General features: G+C 31.1%; 1 long non-coding RNA gene across 4 annotated transcripts; it reads right to left on the bottom strand.

The window, feature by feature from the left end:
- Positions 1 to 3,923: 3,923 nt before the first annotated feature.
- LOC139846751 (uncharacterized) lies at positions 3,924 to 9,182 on the bottom strand. Of its 4 annotated transcripts, none has more exons than XR_011759164.1 (11): positions 8,428 to 9,182; positions 7,910 to 8,081; positions 7,592 to 7,742; positions 7,247 to 7,352; positions 6,859 to 7,123; positions 6,037 to 6,091; positions 5,838 to 5,951; positions 5,661 to 5,738; positions 5,381 to 5,531; positions 5,062 to 5,108; positions 3,924 to 4,496 (listed from the first exon to the last, which is right to left on the bottom strand). It is a non-coding gene; the product is annotated as an uncharacterized lncRNA (long non-coding RNA). The 4 variants fall into 4 exon arrangements; XR_011759163.1 differs by having other exon boundaries at positions 3,924 to 5,108; positions 8,428 to 8,469; positions 8,720 to 9,182; XR_011759162.1 differs by having other exon boundaries at positions 3,924 to 5,108; positions 8,428 to 8,466; positions 8,720 to 9,182.
- Between the last annotated feature and the right edge of the window lie 6,252 nt (positions 9,183 to 15,434).

Raw genomic sequence — 15,434 nt, 5'->3', positions numbered from 1 at the left:
GTACCATTTTTTAGTACTATTATTATTATTATGAATATGTTTAGGATTATTATTATTGTTATAAAACAATACAAGTTATTATTACTCTCACTAATATTAGTATAAATATCTTTTTTATAATTATTAGTTTTACTATTATTATTATTAACATATGTATCAATTTTAACAATATCGTTATTTATATTAGTATTAACAATATTAAAAAAAAGGTTATTATTATTAGTAAATCATTGTTATCAAAACTATCATTTTCGTTACAAATAAATATTTTGTACCAAAAATATACTTAATACATATATTATAATCATATTAATAGTTTATATACCACCTACCAATTATAATAACATTATTTATATAAATAATTATATATAACGAATTAAGAATATTTTCATATAATACTAACCATATATATATATATATATATATATATATATATATATATATATATATATATATATATATATATATATATATATATATATATATATATAGAGATATATTAATATAACCAAATATATAGATATTAAACATTTAAAATATATACACAAACTAATTAAGTATAATATATAATTCAAGTTATAATATATAAACTTGTTCGAATACGATTATACATTTTAATATATATACAAATGATTTAGGTTCGTGAATCCGAGGCCAACCCTGCATTGTTCAGTTTGTCTAATGTTGTCATATGTATTTTTACTACAGAATACATTAGGTGAGTTTCATTTACTTTTTTACCCTTTATATTTTTGGGCTGAGAATACATGCGCAATTTTTATAAATGTTTTTACGAAATAGACACAAGTAATCAAAACTACATTATATGGTTGAATGATCGAAATCGAATATGCCCTTTTTATATAGTCTGGTAATCTAAGAATTATGGAACAGACACCCTAATTGAAGCGAACTCTAAAGATAGATCTATCGGGCCCAACAAGCCCCATCCAAAGTACCGGATGCTTTAGCACTTCGAAATTTATATCATGTCTGAAGGAGGATCCCGGAATGATGGGGATATTCTTATATGCATATTGTTAAAGTCGGTTACCAGGTGTTCAATCCATATGAATGAATTTTTGTCTCCATGTGTGGGACGTATATTTATGAGAACTGGAAATGAAAATCTTGTGGTCTATTAAAATGATGGAAATGATTATTTATGTTAAACTAATGAACTCACCAACCTTTTGGTTGACACTTGAAAGCATGTTTATTCTCAGGTCCGAAAGAAATCTTTCGCTGTGCATTTGCTCATTTTTAGAGATATTACTTGGAGTAATTCATGACATATTTCAAAAGACGTTGCATTCAAGTCGTTGAGTTCATCAAGATTATTATTAGATCAAATATAGATAGATATATTATGAAATGGTATGCATGCCGTCAACTTTCGATGTAATGAAAGATTGTCTTTTCAAAAATGAATGCAATGTTTGTAAAATGTATCATATAGAGGTCAAGTACCTCGCAATGAAATCAACTGTTGTGAATCGTTTATAATCGATATGAACTTCGTCCGGATGGATTAGGACGGGTCTCTACAGATTACGCCTGTGTAGCTAAAGAAGATATCTTAAAGCTATTACAAGTTTGTACTTAATTTAAATAAACCCACACAACTAAATATTAAATCATTCCTTAAAACGTGTTATATTTTACAGCCCACGCAAATATCCAAATTTGATGACGTGTTGGTTTAGCTTTTCAATGACTACAACACACACAAAATATCGAGCAAGAGTAACAATTATGTTTATAATGCTATAACATCAGATATAGTAAACAAAATCCTACGAAAGGATACTTTGGCTGAGGGATGGTGATCTGTGTCGGCTAGGCATGGAGGCGTATGTGACGGTTTTAAGGTATTTTGTGAGCTGGATCAAGCAGCTTTGTTTGTTGAATTCAGACGGAATTTAAAGTTGGTTGATTAAGTAACAAAATGTGTTGATATGAGGTGGACCATGAGTTGAGTAGCCAAGATATCTTGTGTGTTGACTTCAAAGGCTAAGTAAATCATTATGTGTGCAGGACCCATTGGTAACTATTGGTTCCATGTAGTTTCATTTAGTTTAAGTTATGTTTATAATTTGAAACTATTCTTACATGAAAGTATGTTTTGAATTTTGAAACTGCTGTTACATGACATGATTTAAATGAACCATTTATTTTTTTGTACCATCATTTTTATATATGTGGTTCACACTGTATACATATTTTGACATCATTGCATCTCAACTTTCATATGCATCTAGATTTAATAGACATGTGCATGTACTGTTGACTTTAATTAGTTTATGCTATGTTTTATTTAATAATTATTATTAAGTGTTAGCTATAGTTTAATATAAGTATTTGTTTAATTAATAGTTTCGCTAGTATGGATCGATAAAATGAAATTAGTACATGTAGGATGACCACGTGTATGTACGTGGGAATATGGTGTGCCCATTTTGTTAGGTAGTTGGTGTCAAATAAGGAAGGTGTATTTATTTGGTAATTTGTATTTGTATGGTTTTCTTAAGGGGCTGATTCGTACACCACCAAATTTAACCATACACCACCAAATATGCATTACAATGTTGTAATTTTTCTTAAAGGCTATATAAGTAGCCTCTTTGATGTGAATAAAAGAGTAGATGAGTAACGATGTAGTCCTCCACTATAATTCGTTTCTTTATTTTTTCTAAATAAATTCAATTTATTTTTTGCTAGTTAGTTTATATTTGAATATTAGGGACCTTGTTAGGAATAAAGTATGTGAGACCTAACAAGACTTGATAATCCTAGGTTATCAAACTCACTTACAATAAACGAAAATAGTTGATGTATACGAAGAAACTAGCAAAAACGATAAAGACAAGAGAATTTAACGAGATTATATGTAATCACGAATGATTACTTTAATCCTCGGCCACCAAAGAGAGTTCTTTTATTGATAATTTTCGTGAATACATGTATGAGTTACAATAAGATGCTTAAATAGGCAAAACTCAACAAGGAAATAGCTTTGGGAACAACAAAACACGTTTTTGAAAACTTCCCAGTCATACCGAAGCCGCGTCGCGCCTCCAAGGCAAAATCCAAAACAGCAAGTTTCTTCGACTTGACCCCTGTTCACACTGTAGGCCGCGTCGCGCCTAGGAGAGGTCGGGCGCGCCTTATCTCTTGAACCGAATTCTTCTTTTCAAATCCTTGTTTAACTCGCGTCGCACTCCAACAGACTGTGGTCCAACATGTACAAATATACGCTAGAATTCGCTACTCTACTAATACATCATGAAATCTAAGCATCATCCTACTTTCATATGAAATGCATACAATCTAATTACAATAAAATACACGACTTTTATACATATTAATGTGTATGTTGTTTTATAGGTTCATTCAAATAATTTATTGGATGATGCTGATTACAATAACTCTATATAATGAATGTTGCTACTCTTCATTGGATTTGGAAGATAATATACAGCTTTCCGCATACTTTCTTCATGTTTACAGTACGTTATTACACAATCACATATTTGAATTGTCATGATTTGCTATGTTCACACAAATTTTTTCATCGTATTAATTTTTCTTACCTATTGGCTATTGCATCACATGGGAACTCGGTTTATGACTAATAGTTTTCATGATTTTATTGTTCTGTTTTATAAATTCCATTGATATTTACATTAGGGTGCTATTTGGGCGGGTTTGTTCTGTCATTATATTGTTTGTTTACTGTTATCAATTCTCTTTTATAATAAAACGGATTGCCACTATGGTGTCATTTACACTAACTAGGTTGTGGTCCGATGCGCGCTTCGCTGCACATTTTTTTGTCTGGTTTACATTCAGTTTTAGCATCCATGGATTAATACATATAGTTTACACATATAGAGAATTACATTTATCATTACATAGATGATTCCAGTTTGCACATATTAGTGTTGTCATACAGATACATAGGCATGTAGTTACATGGATTATTAACACCGCCGACAAAACAAAAAAAAACACCTACGGTTCCGCTGGAGACTCTTCACCTCAGTCGCTTCTGAGATGAAGAAAAAACTCACCACCGCCAAACAGCGTCTCATTCCGGCAATTATGGCGACCTCCCACGCTATACATACAACATACGGAATGCTATTTACGTTGTGTTACATTGTGTTCCTACCAGTACCGGTTCAAGTCGGAATAGCAGAAAAAAGCGAATTGAATCCCCTTCTTGAGATAATTATAATATATGTGAAAGCTAAGATTTCCAAGGTCCACTATGGGACAGGTCAGATCATTGATCTTTAGCGCTGTGAAATTAGGAAGCAAAACAGAACACGGAAGCGATGACAAAAATACCAAACATCATTATCGGTAGTGGCATCAGCCCCAGCAGTTCAAAGTTTCAAACTCTAATTTGCATTCGCAACCTTTAAAATAGCTTGTTAATCTCCCTTGCAGCTTCTCCATCAAGTTGTGCTTAATTCGATCCATGATCTTAACTGTTTCACATTAATGGTTACATGCAAAAAAGGAATTAAACAGATGATGAAACTGTGAAAAGCAACTTTATGTAAAAACTTGTTTGCATCATTCTCCAATGTCTTTCTTGTCCATTTTCTTGAGGTTCATGCCAAGCTCATCGGTAGTGACGTACAACAAATGTGTGATTCAAAAGTTAAGAATAGGAAATCGGAACACGTGTTTGTAAGATCAGTAAGGTATATATAAACAAATTTCAAATACTACTCGTACTTATTAACTTATTAAATTACCAATGAACTTATTAGCTGCTCAGAATTCAGTCTAAGCAAATTAGCATGAAATATGAAACTCATCATGAACATACTTACAAAAGTATATGAGCTGATGTATATTAATATTAATTCTACAAACATGGCATATTCATATATTATAATTATCTAAGTTCAACTTTAAATGGTCATGTACCTTAGCATATAGAATTACATCAAACCTTCAAGTTCCTAAAGTTGTTATTTTCAATACATCAATATAAACTGACATGAAAAATTAATATTGAAAATTAACTTAAGTTATGAAGCATACCTGATTTGAGATTCCCGAGAGCTCCAAACAAAGCTTTCTTGCACTTGCTGTAAACAAACTGAAATTAAATCTCACCTTTATAGTAACCAAGATTAAACATAACTAGTTAAGTGGTCCGCGCTTCGCTGCGGGGTTTGAAGGACTACAAAACTGTTTTCTAGAGCAATAATCTAAAAACAATAGCACAAAAAATGAAACTTTGTACAATAATTAATGTATGTTTTGTGTCTTTAAATAAAAAAGAAAACTATCTGTAGCAATTTTTGTCCAGAGAGACTAAATCCAAAATTAATGCTTGATTCAAATAACCATTACATACCGTTATAAAAACATAAACAAAATACTGCGCATTGCAGATGGTTACTGGTTGCAACTGCATTTCATCTCAAGAAGAATTGAGTTGGGCTTGTCTGCTTATTAACTTGTTTGGCTGCCCTATGGGTTGTTTGGCTTCCCTATGGGCTGTTTGGCTGCCCTGACAGTTTGCATAATAAGAAAGCTATAGATTACATTTACTTCATAATCATACATAATGTTTTATAGTAAAGTATAGAACTTGGCATTAATGAAAACAAACAAAAGAAACTAACAAAACGTACGTGCTTGTTGTACATTAGGCTCGCCATTTTCTTTTTCGCCATCTTTCGATCCATCAAAATTCTCATGATCAATAAACCCTGCAGAAGATTGTGAATTTTTGGAGCAAATAATTCATATATTTTCTTAATCAAAAGACTGTTAGCTATCAACAGTTGCTAAAAAAAGTTATTGTGTACCTTCAGTAATTACTTCAGTATCATCAACCTAATACCATAAAGCGATGACGTTACGAAATGGTGGTTCATGTCTCCTACGATTTCACATTCGGCGGTAGTGATGAATAAGTAACCCTATTCAATTAGGATTTTCATTAGTGCATTGGTTAAGTCACGACCCGCGAGGTTGAGAAGTAATATGGCGTGTGGAAGTGCGTACCCTTTGTATATGGGAACTGTGTGGCTTACACCATCTCCAAAATCAAAAACAATACCTGCACCGGTGCATTCAAAATGAAAGTTAAAAGGTAAATGGGTGAAACACATTGTGTTTAGATACTTATGGTCTCCCAATATAAATTTATTTAAAGAAGATAATATTAGTCATTATAGTTGTAATCACAATTATATTGATTAGCACAATAAAATATTAAAAATAACATGCTAAGAAATTATGACATAATGTTTCAGTTTCATACCAATGTATGCTCAGACCATGGGCAATAATTTCCACCCATTTATTTGCAAGTATAAATTGGGTTGTATTTTGTCTTAATAAATAGGTCACATAGGTCGCTAACTAAAAGGTAAACAAATGGGTCAAAAGGATTGTCCTCCAAAATCTATTTTTTCTTTAATACATAGAAGTTCATATTCAGAGATTTAGATTTATATCGTGTATTGTAATTAATATATTTCTGTAATCTTAATTAAAATCTTTTGTTGTTTATATAAAAAAACTAAAAACGGGACGACAGGATTTTGTAGGTTAGCCAAACGTTTGACCCTGTACCCAAGCTGCCCAACCCCTCTATTTGACCACCCCTACTTAAAAATAACCAATATACAAAACATGATGGCCAAGTATTTCTTATTAACATATTAGGCATTATAATACGCACTAATGATTGTTCACATATGGATGTCACACGTATTGAATCTCTGCCTTTTAGATTTGAAATGGTATCAAAACTTACAATATTATAATCAACAAAAGTTACATTTTCAAGTAAAAACTAATAAAACACACATTTTTTTTTACCTTTAGTTTATGCTAAGATATCTGCAGTCATAGGTTGGGATCTAAGAATTATTTGCAGAGCCCTCACGCTGCTCAATTACAGCTCATATATGTTCATGATTGTAGGTTGTACACGTGCCTGATTGCAGCATGTACGCGTGTCATGTTATAGTCCCGCTATGAGTGTGACTACAGCCCGTACATATGCCTAATTGCAGCCATGCTGCGCGCTAATTGCAGCCCTGCTACACTTTGATTGCAGCACTAATGTGTGCTGATTACAACCCTGTTACATGCTACTTTGAAATAATGTAATACTATATATATCCTTATAATATTTGTAACTACCAATTTTAGTTAAACTTCAATTAAAGAAAGATAAAATAGTACACCATGAGAATCAGCAAACCTGAAAACGAAGTTGGATGAAGCATCTACGTCTTTCGTGTTAGAAATCAAACTTTCACCTAAGATCATTCTTAAAATATTTTGAAGCAACATTAGCTTCAATATCACTGTTCAATATCACTGAAAATTAAGTAAAACAATATAGTTACCAAAAACCAAAGAGCAAGAATTAGCTCAAAATAAACGGGTCAAATACATTAAAAGTGCCCGTAGACCAAGCTGCATTTCAGTGCATGCAACCTTGAAACTCCTCGTTATATTTAGGAAATCATAACTATAATCATAATATTTTTATTTGATAGAGATAATTAGCTATTGAATATATAGCTTGTGGTTGCAGCTGTACCATTCTTTAGGGAATTAAACAAATATTGAGTTCAATAAGCAAGACTATTTCTCTCAAAACCGCCAAATCAATAATTATTTGTAGAGGCATTTTATCAAACACCATGAGTGCGCCTAATAGAAGGTTCCATTATAAACAAACACAAACAACCCTACAAAATACAAAACATGAATAAATACTTTCAATGAAAATGATTAAATCATAAACCACAACTTAATCATAATCTCTATATGCAATTACAGTAAATAATAATTATATTCAATTCAATTCAAATGATATAATCAAAAAACATGAGAAACTCAAAATATAATTAATTACCTCCTTAACATGTTGGGCATCATCAAGTATGCAAACCTTTAATTTAGGTCTAGGAATCTAGTTTTTCAAACCAATTTGTAGTTCAATAGTTTCAGTAAAGTTACTTTTTTTTTCTTTGGCACCAGAAGTAATTTGAGTAATTGCCTCTCTAACGGCCTCACTTTGAAGCTTACTGTAAGATCAAATTAACCCTAAATCAAACACATAACATTTATACAAAATAAAATACACCTACAACTGAATAATAATACCATCAGCATCTCATATAATTGATGTCCAATTTGATTCATATCTGCTAAATTTTCAATTTTACAAAATGCATTTTTATTCCTAAATAATACGGAGTAATTCATTAAACTAACAGCTGTGAATGATTACAGATGCATTATTCTAACTTTCAAACATTTGTCTACAATTGCTTTATCAAGTTAATCTATATGAGCCTCTCTAACAACAATTTTAGTTATAAGATAAATTGACAAAAAGAGTAAACCTTAATATAAAATCGACAAACATACCTCATTTTCCGAACCTTTTGCTTTCTTTAAATTTAACTTCTGCTAAGAAACAAATACACAATATAAATATTGGATCAAAACATTTAAGCAATCAACAAACTGAATTAATATATTCTAAATTGATGAAACAACAATGAACGTGTAATTGCACTATATACATACATGTTATTGTCACAAAATCGTTAGAACTTGCTTTTAAGGTATACATACATGTATCATGATCAATAAAAGAAAAAGTAAATTAGAAATATGTAACATAGAGATTAAACGCCTTAAAAATTAAAGATCATACCGTAAGAACCCTGAAATTATCGTGCACAGAAACAACACTTTTCAGCCATATCTCCAACCGATTTTAAGAAATTAAGGAGTCGTTAGCATGTTAAGACGATTCCAACGAATCGGTGAAGGGAAATAAGTAAATCAAAAATCCTACACTTCCTCAACTATCCTTCCATTTTTTACTGAAAAAAAACCTCAGGGTATAAAATATCAATCTGAAACAGAAAATAAAAACAAAAAAGATGAAAACGTTTTGGGGGCCTAACGGATAGGAAACCCTAATTTTTCAGATCACAATCAGCAAGTAATAAACCTTTGAATAGGCAAATAAAAATAAACCTCATACTAACATTACTATTTAGAAAGATCAGTTTTGAAATAAAATTAGGAAACCTCAATAGAAAGAGTAATAACAACTTCAAATCCTAAATTGTGAAACCGCTGGTGCTTACATCGGAGAGGATTGGCGAAGAAGCCGTGTGGTGAGGGGGATAAACGCCGGAGATGGTGGCGACGGACGGTGGTGAGGAAAGAAATCGCCATGGATGTAGGTGAAGGGACCCAAGATCTCCAGAAGCATCGGGATGTCGTTGGTGGGAGCAAGAAGGAAAGCCTAGAGACCATTGATTTTAGAATATTAGGGTTAAAAGGGAAATGGGTCGGGTAGTTGCTGTTAACGCAAGGTTTGAGCCAATCATATTTTGACACCCTTTACGGCAATTTATATATATATATTATATAATATATATATACCTACATCTACAAAGCATAAGAAGTGAATAGTACTATTTCTTCCTCTGCCTTTTCTCAAACTTAACCCCCAACTTCTATTAAAATAAAAATCGACCCCCACTTTATACTCTTACTATAATACAAAACTTAACCCCCACTTTTTATTAAAATACAAATCGAAAACTTAACCCCCAACTTCTATTAAAATACAAATCGACCCCCACTTTATACTCTTACTATAATACAAAACTTAACCCCCACCTTTTATTAAAATACAAATCGAACCCCCACTTTACTAACTTTTTTTTTTTTACTAATATTCAATTTTCACAAACTTAGCCCCCTAACTTTTATTAAAATACAAATCAAACTCCCACTTTATACGTATATTTTTTTCAAATTTAACAAACTTAACCCCCTAACTTTTATTAAAATACAAATCGAACCCCCACTTTACTAGCTTTTTTTTTTTTTTTAAATAAAACCCGAACGCTAAAAGAAGCAACTTTCACAAAAGGAACAACCCTTCAATGTTAGATGTCAAAAAAATCCTTTTTTACAAAATAGATCAAGACTTTTTTTTTAACTCGCATTCAAAACGGAGCCCCCGGCGCGAAGCGAGAGCTCCACAACTAGTTTATGCTAAAGCCTCAACCTTTATATTATATCTTTTATTAAACATAAACTTTTTCAACGAAATTAAAAAAGCATAACTAACCTGTTAGATATCCGAAAAATAAAAAAATAATAAGAGAGGATTGAACTCAACCTCAATCACCTGCATATGGAATCAATAGAAAGTTTTTTCAATTAAAAATCACAAACAGAAATAAGGAGAGAAAAAAAAGAAAATAAGGCTCAGATCCGTATTTAAAATCAAGCAAGAGAACACGAATCGTCATGGCTGCAATATATAGATTGCCCCACCAAGATACAAACTCATTTTTTCTCATTGCTCGACCCAACTCCCACATACTAATCATCACAGCCTATTATATTAAACCTTCTTGAGTTGTAAACAAAAAAAAAAAAAAAACGTTGTCACTGATACAGATAAGAACTAAACAACGGCGTTGCTAATCATGGAAAATCGTTTATTTTTTCTTCAATCATTTAGCAGCAGAGAGGCTACCAAGTCCTAAGACGGCAACCATACACCGTGTATAGTTACGGCAACGTAACGCATCACAAAATATGAAGCACAAAGGTGTTTATCAGAGCAAACCATACAGGTTTTTACATTAATCATATAGCAGAAGTCAACTAAAATCTTGACAAACAATACAAAGCGAAACACACAATAATTTCTATTTTTGCACAATTTATCTTGACAGTAGCATGGCTGCAAATTCTAATTTCAACACACAAAATCCGTCATCACATTCCTCTACTTTTATTTAGGATAACGACATACATGAATCTGTTAAGGTTTAAGGTTTAGGGGCGATTAAAACAAAATATACAAAGGGTAACACATACCATCAATGTAAATATTTAAGAAAAAAAATATTACCAACACCATCAAAAGCTTGTAAGGACAGAAATATCACCGACGGTGGCAACGATGGTTACTGGCGACGACGAAAACCTAATTTTTGCCATTATATTCAACTAATTTGAAAAACCGAGATGAAGAAATACTCGTTCAACACGATTACCGTATGAAAAAGTGAAACAATCGTTCGAACAACCCAGAAATCGTTTGTAACACATTGAGATGAAGGAAACTCTAGTTTTATCTCGCAATAAATGATGAAATCAAAGAAACGATGAAATCAGGTGATTAAACAATAATCCATTTCCCAAATCGCATATTCATCAACATGAAACCGAAAATCTAAAACCCCAAATTTTTAAGGCATCGATTTGGAACGATGGATCAATTTTTTGGTTAGATGGGAAGGAATAAAAGAAAATGTAGAAAGAGGTAATCTCTAGAGAAAATGACACGTATCTAGTCCCACTATCCAAACTTGGAGAATTGAGCGGTGGTGGAGGTTACTCTTCCTACCGACCACAACCCCAAAACGACATATAGATGTGAAAAAGACAACATATTTTACACACAAAACTACAATGCCATGTTTGGCTGATATAACTTATGAAATATCTTTTACACTATGGTGCCATTTACAGATTGTTAAGTGACTATAACATTTGTCAATTATAGACTATCATTCAATTCAATTAGTAATCTCTAACAAACCCATAATCTCACGAGTCCTTCAACTAGTAGATATATAATTAAAAAAAAAAAAAAAGGTTAAGTTGCATAACCGACGACGTCGTTTATAACTCTTAATAGTAGTAAGGAGTAATCTAATTTTTAATTTTAATTTATATTTATGATGATTAATTTAAAAAAGTATAATCCGTGTCTATATGATATGAATTAATTAGTTAGACAACCAACCCACTTGTGTTGGATTTTGCTATTTTAATTAACGTAACATATTACATTTAAATTAATTTATTAGAAGTATTATTTTGTATAATATATTTTGTATCTCCATCCTGATCTCTTTACGTGCTTTAAGAATAAGAAGTAAAAATTGTGTGCGCGCAATTCACCCGGTACCAGGTCTCGCGCTCGGGGGGGCTTGATTACTCGAGGTTTTACCTTCTATGAGAGAGTCAATGTGCTCGTTCATAGGAGGGTTTCCTTGCTTACCAAAAAAAAAAATGGTGGTTTTGTATATCTCATTCATGCATGTAAGAGCATTTATAGGTATTATGGATGATAGTGCTCCAAATGATCATATATTTAGTCGCAATATCCTTCCAATATGTAAAGTTTTTAGTTGTAATTATTCTATTTTTATGTAATAATCGTTTAAATAAATAAATAAGAAGACAGAAGACTGAAACAACGATTTGAAGACGTAAATGACCAAAAAGTTCAAACGTACAAGTTACAATCCAAGTGGTTCCATTTATTTATAATTAACGTCTAAATATTGACAAGAGTACAAGCCGCGGAATGCAAAGTACAAGATATCTAAGCGTACGAAAAGACGTTCGAAAACCCGGAACCGAGACATGAACCAACTATCAACGCGCGAGTCAACGGACCTAAAATTACAAGTCAACTAGGCACAAGAATATAATATAATATATATATAATTATATAAAATTATATATATTATATTATACATTATTTTTAAATCGAGCAGCCCACGTTTAAATGAAGGATGGTTGCTGGACAAGCTGTCCATGCGATCGCATGGGAATAACAAGGGAAAGCCATGCAATCGCATGGCTCTGAAAATCAGGACAAGTCTATAAAAGCCACAAGTTTCTGCCGAGTTCAGTGCACCTTCACATACTTCTTTCTTTCTCTCTATATGTAATATATATATATATATATATATATATATATATATATATATATATATATATATATATATATATATATATATATATATATATTTATAATTTTAATTTTAATTTTAATTTAAGTTTAATAATAATTAGGTTATTGTACGAAATGTTTTACGGGTTTTAAAGTCGAAACTCTGTCCGTATAACGCTACGCTATAAATAATCACTGTAAGCTATGTTCTTCCTTTTTAAATTAATGTCTCATAACTAAGTTATTATTATGCTTATTTGAGCCGAAGTAATCGTGATGTTGGACTAAATATTAAGACGGGGTTATTGAATTTTGTACCATAATTAGGGTTTGGACAAAAGACCGACACTTGTGGACATTGAACTATGGACTATTAATAGATGGGGGTATTGTCTAATTGAGCAACAACTCATTGGAGTCTGTCGATCCTATCTTCAAATTAGTTAATCTAATAATTATTAAATGATTATGAATGTCCTATTTAGTGACGTTTATACGGAATCTTTTACAATCATTTAATTAATCAATTGGGTTGGGTAATTGATTATTCATTTTGACCAAGTGAATAAATTAATATATCATGGACTAATTAAAACAGGGGTGGATTACATACAAGGGTAATTGGTGTAATTGTTAACAAATTATTAAAACCTTGAATTACATACAGTCGATAACCTGGTGTAATTAACAAAGTATTAAAACCTTGTTACAGTCTAGATCCCTAATTAGTTGGAATATTTGACTTCGGGTATAGGGTTAATTTGACGAGCATTTTATAATTATGACCGATGGACTATTATGGGCAAAAACCAGATAGGTTTCAAATAAATCCTAGACAAATGACAATTAACCCAGAGTAATAAATTAAAATCAAAACGTCAAACATCATGATTACAGAAGTTTAAATAAGCATAATTCTTTTATTGTATTTCTCATCGTACTTTTATTTACTGTCATTTAAATATTGTTATTTATTTTACGCATTTTAATTATCGTCATTTATCTTTACGCCTAAAAATATAAAATCGACAAACCGGTCATTAAACGGTAAAATTCCCCTTTTTATAATAGTAATAACACTTATATGTATGTATGTATGTATGTATATATATATATATATATATATATATATATATATATATATATATATATATATATATATATATATATATATATATATATATATATATATATATATATATATATAGTTTCATAAAAATATAGTACGTAATCACTAGCTCCCTGTGGAACGAACCGGACTTACTAAAAACTACACTACTCTATAATTAGGTGCACTGCCTATAGTGTTGTAGCAAGGTTTAGGTATACCCCATCTATATATCTATATAAATAATTAAAACTTGTGTAAATTATACCGTATTTCGTATTAAAGATAATAGTATTTCGTACACCTCCGCTCGCACATCAATGGATGTTAATTAAAAAGCTCTTATTTTTTTGACATTATTTCTTTGATAACATTCAATAAAAGTTTTAAATTAAAGAATGCTTAAAATATCTATCAAATAGGTTTATTATTTTATTACCTATAGTCCTACAAATGTTAAAATCTAAGGATGTACTTTAGCATTGTGATGCATCACATTACATTTATCCATATATGCCGTGTTCATCCGTCAAACAAAAACTATCTATAAATATAAAATAGTTGTAAAAACAATAGTGATGCCTTTATGCGTTACTCGGTGAGTTATATAGATGCAGTTACATATTAATATTAATTTCGCTTTATAATATTTATCCTTACGATTTGTTAAAGATATCACTATTATTAGTTATATTTAAAACAAAGTGTATTCATCCTTTCACTAGTCAGTATAAAGACTAAACCAACTCAGCAATTGAATACACGGCTCGAACGGATTCTTTCCATATTTTTCAGTAATCAAAATCTTTCTATGTTCAACGTACGCTCCTTGCATTTATTAAATCTCATAACTGTTGTACATAACTCAATAGATAGAGCATTCTTTTAGATGTAACGTATTAATACAGTTTATCAAAATTAAATTAATTAACAACCAATTCTTTCAATACTTGTTCACGGACAATTGACAACAAAAATGAATTTTATTGATAACAATTATTTTAATGCAGTTTGTATGCGCATGTGGATGGTGGTGGGCCTTAGTTGTGTTTTTTAAACACATTAGGCATGTGATTGACATCAGTTGTGTCATATGATAGTGGACTTACATCTGGTTAGGGGATATATGAGGCACTCTAATTGCATCTAAGATGCATGGATTAGTTGTTAGAGTGCAAATTAAAGTCTTACATGGGATAAAATAAATGTATGTATATAAGTTTAAGGGAAAGTCATTTTATCACTAATTAGTTTTAGAATAAGGATAGACTCTTGGGCTTATATTGCAGGACATTGTGTTTGGGCTATACGATACCGATAGTAATTCTACAAGATTACTAACCCACTTAATGAACGAAAGATTATAAATGCAAGAAATGTAAATCGACACAAGAGATAACGTGGTTATATGCAATCGTTGTGATTGCTTTAGTCTACGAACCAACTAGAGAATGTATTTACTGAATATTTGTGGTGTGTTTACAATGAGTTACAAGAGGGTCTATTTATAGAATGGTTTAAGGAGTAAGCTAA

Source organism: Rutidosis leptorrhynchoides, chromosome 5, assembly GCF_046630445.1.
Source record: "Rutidosis leptorrhynchoides isolate AG116_Rl617_1_P2 chromosome 5, CSIRO_AGI_Rlap_v1, whole genome shotgun sequence".
In the NCBI taxonomy this organism is placed as follows: domain Eukaryota; kingdom Viridiplantae; phylum Streptophyta; class Magnoliopsida; order Asterales; family Asteraceae; genus Rutidosis; species Rutidosis leptorrhynchoides.
Note: the sequence above shows the minus strand (reverse complement) of the source record. Positions and strands in the feature narration are given on the sequence as shown.